This window comes from Mesocricetus auratus, unplaced genomic scaffold (genome assembly GCF_017639785.1).
Source record: "Mesocricetus auratus isolate SY011 unplaced genomic scaffold, BCM_Maur_2.0 Super-Scaffold_2245, whole genome shotgun sequence".
NCBI classification, from domain to species: Eukaryota; Metazoa; Chordata; class Mammalia; order Rodentia; family Cricetidae; genus Mesocricetus; species Mesocricetus auratus.
Window position 1 is genome coordinate 17,264,049 of NW_024429180.1, and position 10,733 is coordinate 17,274,781.

General features: G+C 39.9%; 1 long non-coding RNA gene across 3 annotated transcripts; it reads right to left on the reverse strand.

The window, feature by feature from the left end:
• Nucleotides 1-3,106: 3,106 nt before the first annotated feature.
• On the reverse strand, nucleotides 3,107-10,396 carry LOC121141327. Of its 3 annotated transcripts, XR_005878205.1 has the most exons (5): nucleotides 10,226-10,396; nucleotides 9,124-9,294; nucleotides 8,305-8,425; nucleotides 4,588-4,755; nucleotides 3,107-3,690 (listed from the first exon to the last, which is right to left on the reverse strand). It is a non-coding gene; the product is annotated as an uncharacterized LOC121141327 (long non-coding RNA). The 3 variants fall into 3 exon arrangements; XR_005878203.1 differs by having other exon boundaries at nucleotides 3,107-4,755; XR_005878216.1 differs by lacking the exons at nucleotides 3,107-3,690; nucleotides 4,588-4,755 and adding an exon at nucleotides 5,091-5,811.
• Between the last annotated feature and the right edge of the window lie 337 nt (nucleotides 10,397-10,733).

Consider the following 10,733-nt stretch of genomic DNA (forward strand, 5'->3'; position numbering starts at 1 on the left):
CATAAGATAGGGGGACTAGCATGAGGTGGTGGGGGAGACTAGCATGAAATGGGAAGGACTAGCATGAGATGGAGAGGAGGCAAAGAGGACAGGTGGGCAAGTAAAGATGTATATTTTATGTACATATAACAATGCCATAATTAAATCCATTACTTTGTATGCTACCTAAATCTTTTAATTGAAAAGCAATAGTAATATTTTTAAAGACGACCTTTGCTTTAAGATATCTAATATATGTGTTGTAAGAAATAACCCAGTGTAAGGGGAAAGCAGACATTGAAACAGCAACTTTTACAATCTTGCGTCTAAATTATTAAAGAATTATTAAAGAATCCTAAAGGTCAAAAGATGCTAAGCTGTGAGTTTCCTGAGGTATATGTGAAGCTTCGTTACTGTTAGGCATAAAAACAACCTATAAAAAAGATTCCATTCATGACAATATCTTTACGCATTGAAATTATATTATTTGGATATACTGGGTTGAATAAAATGCCATGAGACCTAACAATACCATTTCTTTCCCCTTTTTATTAATATGGCTTATGAAACAACAGAAGTCACACAGCATCTTAGTTCATATTATGTATCTACTGAGTAGTACTGGCTTAATAGTGAATAGAAAAACCTAGTATTAGATATTTTGGGCATTTTTTCACTTCTTAGAATTACTACAATTAAAAATAATTCTAGGGGCTGGAGAGATGGCTCAGTGGTTAAGAGAACTATCTGTTCTTCCAGAAGTTCCAGGTTTGAGTCACAGCACCCACATGGCAGGTCACAACTGTCTATAACTCAAGTTCCAGGGCATGTGACACCTTCATACTAATGCACATATAAAATAAATTTTAAAAAATAATTCCAATAGCTATTATCCTTATATCCCAGATCTCAAAAAAAACTCCATAATATCTTTTACTTAAAATTTTAGGACCATATGGATGGATGTGTCAATAGATAAGAGCATTTGTTTCAAGTCAGGCAGTGGTGGCGCATGCCCTTAATCCCAGCACTTGGGAGGCAGAGGCAGGTGGATCTCTGAGTTCGAGGCAAGCTGGTCTTTGTAGACTGAGGTCTAGAGGTCTTTTCAAGTTACACTTGGTATATCCACCACTACAGGACAGGCCTCATTCAGGAGCAGTGATCAACATAAAATAGACTCCACAAGATTTTTATTTGGTTATAGTTTAGTGGTTTGGATTTGGGGGTTGTTTTTTTTTTTTTTTTTGAGTGGATGGTTTGTCTTGTTTTGATTTGTTTTTCTGTTTGTTTGGGTTTTTCCTACTTATTGTTTTATTTGTTTTTCTTGGTTGAGGTGATTTGTCATAGTGTTTGTCTGTTTGGAGAAAACAAAGTTAGGTGGGTAGGGAGGGGTAGAGTATCTGGAACTTTGTAGCCAGTTCCAAGATAGCCAGGACTGTTACACAGAGAAACCCTGTCTCAAAAAAAAAAAAAAAAAAGCAAACAAACAAACAAACAAAAAACACCAAAAAAAAAAAAAAAGAACACTTGTTGCTCTTACAGAGTATGGAGTACTCAGGTTCAATTCCCAGCACAAAAATGATGGCTCACAACCATCTGTAACTTCAGTTCCAGGAGATCCAGCACTCTCTTTTGGCCTCTGAGGGTACCAGATACACACACGGTGCATGTACATACATGCAGCTAACACTAATATGCATAAAATAAAAAATAAACAAGTCTTTTTTAAAGTTAAGATATGAGTGAAATTAATAGTAATTTTATCTAAAGTTTCAACTCCTAATAGGTAAGCATTTAGCAGCAGCCTAAGACACGATGACAAATACAAGGCCTTCTAAGTGATGAATGTTACACCATCAGTTACTGAGGTCTAGAGGTCTTTTCAAGTTACACTTGGTATATCCACCACTACAGGACAGGCCTCATTCAGGAGCAGTGATCAACATAAAATAGACTCCACAAGATTTTTATTTGGTAATAGTTTAGTGGTTTGGATTTGGGGGTTGTTTTTTTTTTTTTTTTGAGTGGGTGGTTTGTCTTGTTTTGATTTGTTTTTCTGTTTGTTTGGGTTTTTCCTACTTATTGTTTTATTTGTTTTTCTTGGTTTAAGTGATTTGTCATAGTATTTGTTTGTCTGTTTGGAGAAAACAAAGTTGGGTGGGTAGGGAGGGGTAGAGTATCTGGAAGGACTTGAGGGACAGGAAGAATCTCATGGAAATATATTTAAATTTAAAAATTGTCATAATAATAATATTTTTAAAAGACTGAGCGAAATGACGATCTTTCAAGTTCTCATCCTAAAGAAAGGAAAATTTACAGTGATAGATGGACAAATTCTTCTGTGCTGACCATTGCCCAGTAAACACAGAAATCAAAACATCACATCGCCTGCAGAGATACACACCTTCATTATAGGTTCAACAGAATGTAAGTAAAACAAGATGAAACAGTGATACTGTTCTCTGCTCTGCTAATGTGCATTGAGATAGCCTGTGGACAGACCTCATCCCGCCCTTCCTGGATTTGTTTAATCGGTCAGCACTGTCTTTCACTGCTGTATCTTATTTCTTCTAGCATCTTTAAAAGAAGCAAGTGTTCTTTCACCGAGAAAGCTGAAATGCCTCTCCCTGATACAATCAGATGCTTTCCAAGCCCTTTCAAAGGAGAGGAAATTGCTTCTCTGGCTTCCAGCCACTGAGCTGCTGAGAGCATGGCTCTTGCAGAAGGGAAGGCACCGAATGAATGAGTTTCCTCTGAAAACCAGGCAGCCCCCATGCTCGTGCCATACAGGCTGCTGGAATAAGTAAAGATAGATAAAGAAGGCACAGTTTCCCCTGTGTACCTGTCAGAGAAGTAAAGGTAGGAACCCATTTCCAACCAATCAGAAGGTTAAATTTACTTATTTAAAGGAAAGTGACCAAAACCTCTTCTTAGCAATTCAATGTTTTTCTTATATGTATGACCCACCTATCTCTAGGAAAGAGAGGAGGGTTGTTCCTAGTGCACACACAGACACACACATACACACACACAGACACACACACAGACACACACACAGACAGACAGACACACACACACAGACACACACACACAGGCACACACACACAGAGACACACACACACACCTCTTTTGAAATATATTTTATTCAAAAAATGTCTTCCTTTATTTTAATCATCATAAAAGCCATGGATATTATTTGGTGTGTTAGTGACATTTTGCTCTAAGTGTCATTTGATACTTGTTTGCTCCACCTCTTTTTTTATTATTATAGACAGTAAGGAGCTTAGTGGGATATATGTTGTAACTCTCATGCTACTTTTATTGCTTTAGAACAGGTTCGTGAAGCTGCCTTAAGGTCTGAAGTGGTTGCATTCCCATTCTCTTCATTCCTCTGTTGCTTTTATTCGTATCCACTTCGAGCCTCTATTGTCATAGTGGCTCTCTCTGGGGTTTGGCCACAGGACTACGATTTTACCCATTTTGGGTAGAGTTGAGACAGGTTTAGAGACTTGATCAATGGCACCACAGACTTGTGTGATCTAGTGATTTGTACAATGCCATGAATTCAAATGTCAAGTCGTAACAACGCTGCCTTTCAAAATCACACTGACAGTTGCAGAACTTTATCGGACTTAATCTTGAGATATTTTTCTCGAGACATACAAGGTGGAATTAATTCAGTTACAGCTCTTGTGTAACCAGGAGATTACTCTGTGAAGAAACACCAAAACAATGCATTAGGTATGATTCTCTCCCTGAAAGACATGCGAGGTCAGAGAGAGTAAAAGAGTTGCACCAAGTATTGCTGCATGCAGATCCATTCCAGTACTCGGGAGCTCAAAACAGCCTGTTCTGTGTTACTCACAACTTTGCAGGTCAGGAATGTGAGCAGGGTTCATAGGACATGTCTCATCTCTTGCTTCATGGAGTGTTAGTGGGGTCTCATCGCAAGGGCTGGGGGATCTGAGAAGGTGCTCTCACAGCTGTGGGGCTGCCGTTCTAGGGTCGTTCTCCACATCACCCGTCTGTCTACTTGGCGTTCTCAGCCTGCCTTTTGTCACTTGCTAATCCAGACTAAGACTCTTTGCAAGGATGGAAGTGGGAGCTCCAAGACTTCTTGGGCCAGAAGCCACACCTTGTATCGCCGTCACTCCCCGTGGCAAGTCACAAGTCTCAGGATCAGCGTATGTGGAGGGGAAGGGAAGGAGACTTACCACTTAATAAAAGCAGCTGTGAGGTCACCTCACTAGGGGCAAGGGATAACTGGAGCTATGCTTTACTTTTTAATTAGCGTATAGAGTGGCAAGTTTCCTCGTGACGTTTGCTTCCATATGTGAATTTGGGTAGTCCAGCTCTCCCACCTTTTCCCCCGTCACTCATCCCAGCTGTGCTATTCCACTCTACTTTTCTACACACTGTATCACGTGTGTTCTAGTACCCTCTCCCCATGCTTCCCTTAAGTCCACATGTATAACATGCAGCTAGTCTTTAGAGAAAACATACGCTGTTCATCTTTCAGAGTCTAAGGTGCCTCACTTAATGAACTGCTCTCCAATCAGTTCCATCAGTTTGCCCACCAATTTCATCTTCTCCCATCCAAGTACTGACCAGGACCGACCCTGCTTAGCTTCCGAGATCAGACAAGATCAGGCGCGTTCAGGGTGGTATGACTGCAGACCAATTTCATTCTCTTTATGACTAAATAAAATTAGTGTCTGTTTACTCCTCTTCTTCATTTTCCATCATTCATCTGTTGTATCTGTCTTATGAAATATTCTGCCAAAAAATTTCAAAACAAATAAAGAGCTAAAGAATGGATAGGTCAACACACAGACATAAAAATAGATCTTTTTTGAAAGAAATATTTAACACATGGAGTGAATATGTAAAATACAGACTAATGTCATATGTCTTGTTAACAATAAAACCTTTTGAAAAATGTAAAGTGAAAGATATATATAAACATCGAGGTATCAGCAATGTGTATAAAGTCCTGTCTACACACATTTGTTTACAAATTGTCAACTGGAAATACAGTTCTCTGGCAAAGAAACAGCTTAACATGTACAAAACCTTCAATGCTAAGAAAAAATTCACAAAGAAAAGCAAAGGAAATGTATCAACATTTAATATTCTGCTTATTTTGTACAGGAATATATAACACATGAAGTAATTTGAGTTCTTTGCATGAAGGACTTGACAGTGTTGAAATAGAAACTTTAGTTTTCCCAGGAAATATTTAATAGATTCTAGAAAATATGCATTCTACAGACACACTTTGAGAGACACGTGTTTCTTCTTCATGCAGCAATGTTACAAGGGTCTTTAGAACATGAGAAGGTTCAATGTGGATACAATTTTTCGGTTATTTCCTGTCAAATAGCTGTAAGACTTTTCTTCTCATTGACTGTTGGGAGATGGTGAAGGTCAGAGGACCTGCAATGTTTTGGGAGTGGTTTGTCCTCAAGAGGTTTATGTGTTTAAAATTTGGTCTTCAGTTTGCCAGTGTTTATGTAGTAGAATCTTTAAGAAAAAAATAGAACCTTTATGGAAAGTAACTGAGTCATCCAGGTACCACTTTCATGAATACTTGAATGCTGGGTCTCACAGGTGGCGTACGTCTAGTAAGTAGGGTACCAGTTTTCCCAAGAGAAGGTTGTTATACAAAGAGGGAACTGGCCACACCCCCTTCTTTTGCTTCTTCTTTCACCATGTGAACACTCCTTCTAATATGGACCCCACGTAATGTCATCTTGACATGCTGTAATATAGCCAGAAAGCCTTCAATGGAGTCAAGCAGCGGCTAGCACCATGTTTTTTAGTCCTCTAAAGCTGTGGGTTAAACATAATTGCTATATGAAATTCCGGGCTTTAGGTATTTTGTTATAGCCAAACAAAATAGATGAAGATACCCACAATGTATAATTGCATATAAGGATTATATGAGCCAATTTCCATCTGTAAATGCTCTCCTTGCTTTAGACTGTTATTATGTAAAGAAATAAATTGTGTTTCATGTGTATACAAACATAACCCAAAGGAAATAAAACAACTACGCTGAAGACATTTATATACTTCTGTTTTCACTATAGAATCATTTACATTAATGAAGGGGAAGAAACACCCTAAGTATCTACCAGGAAATGAATGAGTAAAGAAATGTGGTATATATACAAAGTGAAATACAATTTGGCCTTAAGAAGAAGAAAATGCTGCCATTTGTGATGAACAATATAGGAATTCATATGTTGAGTAAAGTAAGTCTGACATAAGAAGATAAATACTGTATGAACTCACTTATATGCAGACGCTACTAGTTCATAAAACACATAAGAATGGAGAAGCTCATCACATAGCCCAAACTTTCAGTTACAAAATGAATGCATTCTGGAGATCTCAAGCTCAGCATAAGGAGAAATGCATGTGTTCACTAACTTTGTTTTTGCGCATATCAAACAATTGAAATGACTGTCTTGAGAAACGGTCTAAATACTTTTTATGTTCATAAGTTGTGTTTTACTAGCTGTGTGGTTTTATTCCAAATCCTCACATAGTATAATCCCTACTGAATGAAATTTTTCGCAGTGTCTGAATGAAGAACAAGGTTTAATGTTCATACAGAGGAAGCAGGCAATTCCTTAGCACCTGTTCTAGAGGGATCTCATAGGTATGAAGAGTAACTAAAGTTTGATGGACACTTACGAGATTGACAGGCAGATGAAGGGACAAGCAAAGAGGAGTAGTTGATGCCCGACCAAGACTCAACTAAGCAGCAATAAACAATAAAACTCCCTTGTTACCGTTACACACAAGGGCTAGGAAGTGCTTTAGCAGAAATCATCCTGACCTACTGACAAAGTCCACTGGAGCTACATGGGAAGTATTGTCCCTTCTTCAACAAACAAACACTCGTTTTCACAAATCACAAGCATAAAAACGTGTTCATACACAGCATTTTAGGGATAAGCCAAGACACCTGGATGTTGAGAGCAGCGGTGCTGTGCAGTTGAAGTTCACAGGGTTTACAAAAGAGCCTACAGAGTGTGGCTCCCCTCTCCCTTCCACAGAACACACATTTTGAGACCCTTCTGCCTGTGGTCTTGGCAGCTACTTCATCTGTCTGTCTCTTTTCCAGGGACTCTTTCCTGCTTCAGCTTGCATACCTCTGAGTGATTATTTCAGCCCCCTCTACACAATAGCAACACTTCATACACACATTCGATACATGTCCCTAAGGTTAACTGCCTTAGGCAGGTCTGTTTCCAAATTCTAAATTCCGAAGGCATGGATCTGATGGGCTATTTTCCCAAAAAATATTTTTATTTTGGCCAGGCTATGCAAGCCATAGGTTTCTTGCTTTGCTGAAACAGGGCCTTGGGGTAGATGCACCTCCCTGGTCCAATAACCATCAGCCAGATGGTGTAAGTCACAGGGTGCCTCACCATAACAGATCTACTCATTAGTTAGCGAGGGCCTCAGCAGCTGCCCTTAGAAGGGGCTGAGGAAATAGCAAGTCATTACATAAACAAGTCTAGTAGAGCTTTGATAATTTTGCTCAACTGAGAAACCGTTCTCAGCTCAGATATTAATCAAGAAACAATTCTTTCTGCCAGAAGCAGGATAATGAAATAAGCTGGCTACAGAGGGAAAGAATACAGAGGCAGCTGGCCAGGGCCCACGGAGCAAAGCCCTGGAGTGTGCAGAGAGACTAGTGATACTAGCAGAGAAAGAAGAACTCTGTATCAGAGAGCATTCATTAGTTTCAGCATAAAAAAATTTGCTCTGGCCATATCTGATGTTTTTTAAAAAGGATAATTCGTTAGATGAATATATGGGAAGCGCTCAGGACTTAGAAAAACTCAGGGGGGGGGTACTTTCAAATAATCTACATCAGAAAGGACAATGTAATACGTTCATCCAGGTACAATACATCTAGAATGAGCTAGTCCAACCATTCTAAGTTCGCTCAATCACCTATTCAAGTCTAGCGATTCTGGGAATGCCCATAGGAGGAGAGAAAGATACTTCATTGACAAACGATGTAAGAGTGAAAAGCTATGAGAAAGTGAAAAACGGTATGTGTGTGTGTGTGTGTGTGTGCGTGCATGCGTGTGTGTGTGCGTGCATGTGTGTGCACATGTGTGCATGTGTGTGCGTGCCTGCTGCGTATAATAAGGGGGATGTATGTATGTGCCCATGCATTTTCATGTACATACACGTGGAGGTGAGAGGTCGCTGTTGAGTGTCTTTCTGGATTGCTCTTCACCCTATTTTTTGGGTGAAGCCTCCTAGCGCTGAGAGTATAGCAAGCATGTGCCACCTCACCTCTCTTTTTATGGGTGCCGGGAATCCAAACTCAAGTCCTCTTGCTTTCTATGCAAGCAGTTACCCACCGAACCATCTCCTCGGCATTTGCACGAATGCTTTGTAAAAATGAGACAGGTGCCTAGGAGAGATTCACAGGAGAAAATTATTTGTAACCAGGCTGAGGAACTTGAGTTTGACTCTCAGGACCCCACATGATGGATAGAAAATAGACTCCCTCAAGTTGTTGTCTCACACATAGACACACACGCACACACACACACACACACAGATAAATCTCAACACAAATTCTGACATATAAAGTGAAATAACTACTGGACAGAAAAATGCACAATATATATTACAGAAACTATGTCCTGAGCAATAAGCAATTTATAGATGAAGTTGTACGAATAGGATGGGGAAACAGCCTCCTTAAGAATACTGTTGAAAACACTAGTTATTAATAACGTAAAATCTGAACAAGTGCAAATAAAACGAAATCAAATCTACTGGAAAAAAGCTAACAGCTAAGCTGAACAAAATGCTTCTTACAGGACGGAAGCCCCCAGCCCAACCCTGCTCTCTTTTTAACTCCGTTAGCCTTCACATCAACACCACAAAGATAGCAGGTGAGGCCAATGTATAGGAATAAATGTGGCTTACATGAAAATCTGTCGAGGAGATAGCTGTGTTGTAATCAAATCCCTGGCCTCTGGTTTTATGACACATTCCCTCTAAGACCCCATTGGAAGAGGCAGGACCGAGGATGGAACTAGCAAAATTCACACAAAGCAAATGAAGAAATCTCTGACTAGGAAAGAACTGTATCTCTCTTACCATATGCCAAGCTAAGGAGTCCATAGATCAGAAGAGGAATCATGCGAGCACTGGGGAGCACCTGGCCATAACTGTCGGCAGCCCATCATTGGTCAACTGTTTATGTTGTGAAGTTTAAGCATCCCTTCCTGTTTGTCTTTGTGGATGAATCCAGTGGAACCCGAATTACAACTGTTTGTAAACAAATGAAGAGTATTTGGTTGGTAGGAAAGGCTTGTCTACAATTTTAGATAAACTTAAGTCATGTGTACTAGAAAAAAAGCCAAACATTAGTTCTAAACTAACAAATGCACCATGTTTTTGTCTCCCAGTCAGGTTTGATGCTTATAGTATGGCTGATTGCCCACTGACACCAGACTAAACTGTGTACAGTCGGGGAATTCCACCAGCCTTGCACACTTAACCATATGGCAAATTGGAGTGGGAATTTCAACTTGTTCTGTTTCCTAGTCCTTCTTCCTTCCTTTTTTTCTGAGTTTCTTCCTACACGTGAATAAAACCACATGGGAACCTTCTAGTATAGAAGCTTCTGAATATATGTGAAAGTTAAAAAGGAATCACCCTATGACAGGTTGACAATGCCTCCACTAAACATCACAAGCTAACAAATACAGAGCCTTCTGCTAAGAACAGGATACCTCTTAGGGAGCTGTTGGCCAGTTAGATCCCATAGACTCCCAAACATTACAGACTATTAATGGTATAAGCTACACTCCAGCACTTGATGGTAAGACCCTATTGCTGAAGTCACCACATACTTGAGTTATAGAGCATGAAGAAGTCAAGCTGATACTCCTCCCAATAGCTATCTGCGATAGTACAGAAAGTACTACATAAGCCCACGGAGGAAAAGAATAATCATCCATCACACTGAGCGTGAATCCTGCAAGCTACCATGACTAACATGGCAAGACATACCCTGGAACAACAAAAGCATGAATGTCACGTGAGCAGCCCACCACTTTCTGATTGGATTTAAGGTCAACTCCAGAGGATAAAAGACATATCTGGCATCATTATCAGGACAAGAATCTGTGGCTAGATAGGAACTATTTGAGAACCTAATATAATTATAGTATTAAACTGACTCCTAATAACTTACTGTTATACCCATAGATTAATGCACCTCTCAGACTTCACCAGCGAACACTCAATTTGTGGGAGATCGTGATTAATAGAGATACACAGCTGATCAAGGTGCAAAGAATAAATGGAACATCTGTGTCACACAGCCTCCTCTCAGGACTCACTGGTCACGGTGGAAGGAGGGGCAGTAGATGATGGAGGAAACAGTATCTTCTGAACACAGCATGGCAGTTGCCCCTGTGAGCTCACAATGGTAATGACATATTCACAGACCTGTATAAGCTCAATCCAGACAAAACCCTGGTATGGAGAGGAGAGGTGGACATGAAACCCCACATCTAGTTGAGTTAACTACTGGGAGAGAATGAATCCGTTTTCCTTAAGAGGGCAACCACTGGAAGCTCAACCACACTCTAGTGAAAGCCCACACATCCAAGAAGATAAGAGCAGCATGAATTGGTTTTTAAAGGGAAAAAGAGCATTTGATGGGTAGAAAGGGGGGCTTAGTCTTACAGGAGTTTGGG